Source organism: Chrysochloris asiatica, unplaced genomic scaffold (assembly GCF_000296735.1).
Source record: "Chrysochloris asiatica unplaced genomic scaffold, ChrAsi1.0 scaffold00178, whole genome shotgun sequence".
Taxonomy (NCBI): domain Eukaryota; kingdom Metazoa; phylum Chordata; class Mammalia; order Afrosoricida; family Chrysochloridae; genus Chrysochloris; species Chrysochloris asiatica.
In genome coordinates this window covers 1,872,384-1,878,232 of record NW_006408696.1, presented here as the reverse complement: position 1 = coordinate 1,878,232, position 5,849 = coordinate 1,872,384, and the positions used below count along the sequence as shown (strand labels likewise).

General features: G+C 45.6%; 1 non-coding gene across 1 annotated transcript; it reads right to left on the bottom strand.

Moving 5' to 3' along the window:
- Positions 1-3,924: 3,924 nt before the first annotated feature.
- Positions 3,925-4,006, bottom strand: TRNAL-AAG. The gene has a single exon. It is a non-coding gene; the product is annotated as a tRNA-Leu (tRNA).
- Between the last annotated feature and the right edge of the window lie 1,843 nt (positions 4,007-5,849).

The following is a 5,849-nucleotide window of genomic DNA, read 5'->3' as shown; positions in this document are numbered from 1 at the left end:
GGGTTTCTGAGGAGCAATTGGTGGGTTTGAACCACCCATCGTGAGTAGAAAACCTATCTTTTATCCTGCAGAGTGGCTGCTGGATTCAAAGCGCCACCTTCTGACTCGCAGTCCAGTGCTTATCCTATGGAGCCACTGGGCTCCTAAGTTGTTTGTTTGGTGTTGGTGTTAAGTGCTGTCAAGTTGGTTCCAACAACTCCAGGAAGGAGTTTCTACGGAGTGGCAGGTAGGTCTGAACCACTGCTGTTCAAATCAACCTTGTGGTCCAATGCATTACCTTGTAGTGCCAATCCAGAACTCCTGTTTCTATCTGTTGTTGTTGTTACGTGCCGTCGAGTCAGTTCTGACTCATAGCGACCCTGTATAGGGTTTCCAAGGAGTGGCTGGTGGGTTTGAACCATCCACCTTTTGGTTATCAGTCCAGCACATTCCTATAGTGCTGAAGTTAATGAAACAATCTACAGGATCAAAGAAGCACCAGAGATCAGAGAGGGCGCTACTACCACCAAGAAAGAAGATGCAGGGATAGAGTGTGTCCTTTGGACCCACGGTCCCTGCTCTGGGAAGCTCCTTGAGCCAGGAGACAGAGGGGAAAGGCCTTCCTGCTGAACTCAGACTTCAAGTCGTCTCCTCATCTGTGAGAAGAGAAACTTGTCAAGCCATGCACTGGTGGTGTTTCTGTTAAAGCAGCACTAGAGAACTAAGACAGAAAACCCAAGTCTCCATCCTCTTGTGAGATGTTAAGCAAACCTTAAGCTTTACCTCAGACCTCTCTGATCTGACCTTGCTCTTCCCCACACCTACCTCTGGGCCTTTGTGACTGCTCTGCGCCCCCAGATAACCTCATGATTCTTCTTCCCCTCTCTAGTAGTGGCCCTGTGGACAGAGAGCTACTTAACAGGGTGAGAGGAGAACCAGGTGGATGTTGAGGGATTCAGAACAGACAGATACTTGGAAGTCATGGTTGGGTACATCAACATTACACCCAGGAATCGAACTTGCCAATCAGAAAAGCAGAGACAATTGCAAATAACCACTAGCTGGTGTGTGTGTGTGTGGGGGGGGGGGGGGAGGCAGTAGGGCAAAATACAAGGTTAAGTCAAAGAACATTGCTACTAGGAGTCCAATGCATCATGGTGGTGGCGGTAGCAACTCGTTTCTGACTCAGAGCGACTCTGGATAGGGTTTCTGAGGCTGTCAATCCTTATGGGAGCAAAAAGCCACATCCTTCTCCCACAAAGTGACAGGGAGACTCAAACCTCTGACCTTATGGTTAGTAGCCTAGCTCATAATCCCCTATGTTACCAGAGCTCCTTAGTTCATACATACATGGGTTTATTACAAACAAAACATATTTAAATGTCTTTGCAACCAATGGATGGCTGCAGACAAGTTTTAAACTTGTTTTAGACTCATTGGGGTGCCTTCAAAAAGCTTCTGAGGGAGTGTGCTGGACCAGTTAAATTCAAGGCCAAGGCGTCAGCTTAGAAGGTTATGTAACTGTTTGTTTGTTTTTTTAATAATTTGATAGATTTTTTTTTGAAAGCACAGGATGATCATGGAGACTTTTTATAAAAACAAAACAAAAAAAAACTTTAAGAAAACAGAAAAGTTCACTGATGAGGAAAAGGCCAGGAAAGCTAGACCAAGCAATCCCCCCTCCCCCACCACATCACAACAATGTCTGTGTTCATGTGAGACCAAGAGTGTCCTCTGAGAATTTAGTTGGGGAGCCCTGCACACCTGATCTTTCCCCTTCAGATGCTATTTGTCTCCCCAAATTTAAAGAACATTAAAAAAGAACATGATCTTAGTCCCTTAAGGATGTTAAGGGTTTCTGAGGAGATGGTGTGTTTGAACTTCCAACCTTTTGGTTAACAGTCCAATGCTTATACTGCAGCTCTATATGCCATGACTGCACTGGTGTTCACTACGTCAGGGTCCATGTGTGGGGTTTCAGGATAAGCACTGGACCCCTAACTGAAAAGTCTGTTTCAAACTCACCAGCTGCTCCTCAGAAACCCTATACAGGGTCACTTGAGTCAGAACTGACTCCATGGCACTTACAACATTCACAATGTCTGCTTTCCTGTTAGCTTTCAACTGGCAGTGTGAGCTTTGATAAAAGCATCTATTCTCTGAGTCACCTCAGTGAAAGGAAGAGTTGGCCTGGCCTAGATGTAGAGTAATTAATCTTCTCAGCAACTCGCTGCGCCAAGACTTAACATTCCCATTTCAGATGAAAACTGAGTAATTTCCCAAGGTCGGACTTTCAGAGACTAGCAAAATCAGGGTTGGAACTGGAGTCTGATGTCAAAGCTCCTAATCCTTAACTAGTGTGCTACACATTAATACACCAAATGGCAGTATAGCATAATGGGTAAAAGCCTGGACTTTTGAGCCAAACTCCACAGGTTCAAATCCCACTTCTGGGGTTACCAGTCCCTCTCATGTAGTAACTGTTGCATTTTGGTTTCGCTCAGTATTTTCACCCCTAAAATAGGAATAAAAATTATTATCCCCATTTTAGAGGTGGTCAACCCCCTTCTTACACACCCCAGTGAGGAATAAGCAATAAATGTAACCAATGCTAAGATTGTTATTATTTATAACATGTTTTCTCTTAAAGTCAGGGAGTCTGAAACTTAGCCACTAATCAAGTGTTATATGCAAATGCTTCACCCTTCTTCCCTGAAGACCACCCTTGTTGTTAAGTGCCATAGCTTCTATGGCGACTCATAGCGACAGGGTTTCCGAGAAGGGGCTGGTGAATTGGTAGGAATTTCTATTATGTCTGTTTCACGGATAAGGAAACTGAAGATGTTGCTATGACCTCTTCTTCCTGTCCTCCGAAGCGGCAATTCTAAAACTACTGGACCACAGGGCCCTTGTTTATTTACTGATTTACTTGTGCTTACTGTCATCAGCTGCTCCTTGGAAATCCTATACAGGGTCGCTATGGGTAGGAATCGACTCTACGGCACTCAACAACTGTCATCTCTGATCAGATGGCCAGGATCTTATCCTCAGCACTTAGTTGGCGCTCAATATGGAAGCCTGAATAAATAAATGAATGAAGCATTTCGGGCCTGGTCCGGCAGTGGTTAATCTGGCTTAGATGTAAGGATGGGGCCCGGCAGGCTGTGAAGACCCGTTCCTCCATCCATCGGGGAGAGCTCCCCGGCCCCGAGCCACACTTCTCAATGCGTGTCGCCTCCCTCAGCCCCCCTTCTCACACACCGCAGGCAGCCATCGCCACTGGCCGATAAGCCTCCGTACCACGGCTGCCTGCGTACAAGATGCTCCTGGAGGAGGCTACCCACCCGGGCGGAGCAAGGCGGTTGCACCGAGTTACCCAGATAGTTTGGGCAGCGGCCTCCTTACTCCCGGGCCGGGGCAAACGGCCAGAGTCCACAGTCGGCCTTGGTCTCTGGGGCGAGCTCCCGGTCCTTCTTGCCCCGGTCGCGCGAGGTCCTCGGACCCTGAGCACAGTACGATCCGGGCCTCGCGGCCTACTCGTGAGCCCAAGCTAGGTATAGGGAGTGCGGGCTCAAGCTCATCCCGGGCGCAGAAAACTCGGAACTCACCTCTCAGTGAGGGACACTCGCAGGCAGCAGCAAGGGCCCAGGATTCCGCGGGCTGCAGAGGCGACGGCGGCCCGGTTCTCTCTCTCTCTCTCTCTCTCAGGGAGCGGCCATGATGCTCGTGGAAGAAACTCCTGTGGACACGTGGGGGGAGAAGGGCGGACTCCGCGCTTCCTCTTACCCACAATTCCCCGCCTCGACACGCACAGACACGCCTCCTCCGCCTCTTCCGCCGTTCCATTAAGTCAGGCCACAAGTTGAGCCTGGAGGCTGGCGGTGCTGACGCGTGCGCAAAGGGAAACCGGGTGCAAACGGCGAGGGAAGAAAAACAAGCTGACCCTGGCAGCGGTGGGATTCGAACCCACGCCCCCGAAGAGACTGGAGCCTTAATCCAGCGCCTTAGACCGCTCGGCCACGCTACCTTGGTGGTTGAAGTGTGCTCCAAAATACTCTTTAGTATATTTATATGAATTTAGCGTTCCTAAAATTGTAATTTTTTTATTGGCATTTTCATCTAACTTGTATGTTATCTAAAACTAATAGAATTCTTTCTAATTTATATCGTGTCTTTAAAAAATATACATTTGCTCCAGTATTTAAATTCAGAATGATTTAAATAGGCTTAAGGATTCGCATTCTGAGTTAACTCACACGGAACCTAAGCGTAGCACGACCCGGTTACTGCTCCCGGCAGTAACCGGCACCAGAGACTCTAAGGGGCAAATCAGGCAGTTCCTTGTGAAAAATGTCTACAAATTAACTGAACGTTAATTGTTAGTTGCATAAATGGTACATGAATTTTTGCAAAATATTAAAACTTCGCAGGTAAGGTTTCAATACGCTTTGACCTTGATTCCCATTTTTCAAAATTATGCACAAAATCTAAAGCTTCTTACATCTGCGTTTTGTCCCGTCTCTAGCATTTTGTAGTCTAGCATTCTTCCTTCCACCATTAATTACTTCAGTTTACTACTCAGGAGACCTGGTGTGGCGCTGTAGGATAAGCACTGGACTGCTAACGGAAAGCTCGGCGGTTCAAACCGGCTGCTACTTGGAAACCCGATACAAAATCACTATGAGTCGGAACCGACTCCACGGCAACAACAATTCGGGAATCCCGTGGCTCTGTAAGATAACACAAGATCAGCAGTTCCGACCCACAAACAGCTTCGCTGGAGAAGGATAAGGCTTTCTGCTCTGTAAATATTTACAGCGTCGATACTCAGGGCATTTAACTACTCCTCTAGTGTTGGTGGCGCTCTGGTAGCTTAGTGGTTTCAAATTGAGTTGCAAACCTCAAGGTCAGCAGTTCAAAACTACCGGCTGTTCCGCGGGAGCTCTCGTAAAGATTTACAGCCTCGGAAACCCGGTACAGGGTCGCTATGAGTCGGAACCGACTCCATGGCACATAACCACCACCAGGTTTGGTGGCAGATAGATATGATAGGCAAAACAGGTTGGGGATAGCACAGTTGTGGCGGTGATATTATTAAAGGTTGGAGTTTGGTCTCTCTTCTCTGCCAGAACCATTGTGAATTCAAAGCCCTGTAAACTTTCCATACTGAAATGTATTTGAATTCAGAACCTGCCCCTAGATCTACAGAAATAAGAATCCAACCCCAACTACAATTTGCATGTTTGACTTGTTTGCCTGGATATAGGATTCGAGGTTAAAAAGCATTTTCCTTCAGAATATAGAAGGCAATGTCTTCCAACATTAAATCTTACTGGTGACATGTCTGATGCCATTCTGATTCTTGACCTTTTCTTTATATGAAACCTAGAAACTTCCAGAAATCTTTTCCTTGTACTTAATGAAGATTAATCTTGGTCTCATTTTATCAATTGTGCTAGTTACTTGATGGGCCTTTTTGTTCTGGAAATACATTCGTCAGTTCTAGATATTCTTGAATTTTGTACTTTGTTCTTGAAGGCGTACTTTCTATTTATTGTTTTTTTTTGACAAAAATCAAACAATTTACTTTGCAATAGTTCTGTAATAGTTCCATTAAAAAGATTTTTTTTAAAAGTATTCACATGTAACAGCTTTGTTATTCATGTATATTAAGAAAAAAATGTGAGTAAGTCTATTGCCCCAATTAGATGTTATTTTCTATGTAAATACTATAGATTTATTTCTTTTTCTCCTCAAACTTTTTTTTTCTTTCCGTTTTATACTGTTTCATTGCAATGATTACAATCCCCTCCATGCATCATCATTCAACAGCATTTATTTCTATTCCCTCTGTTTTTTGGGGGGTGGCT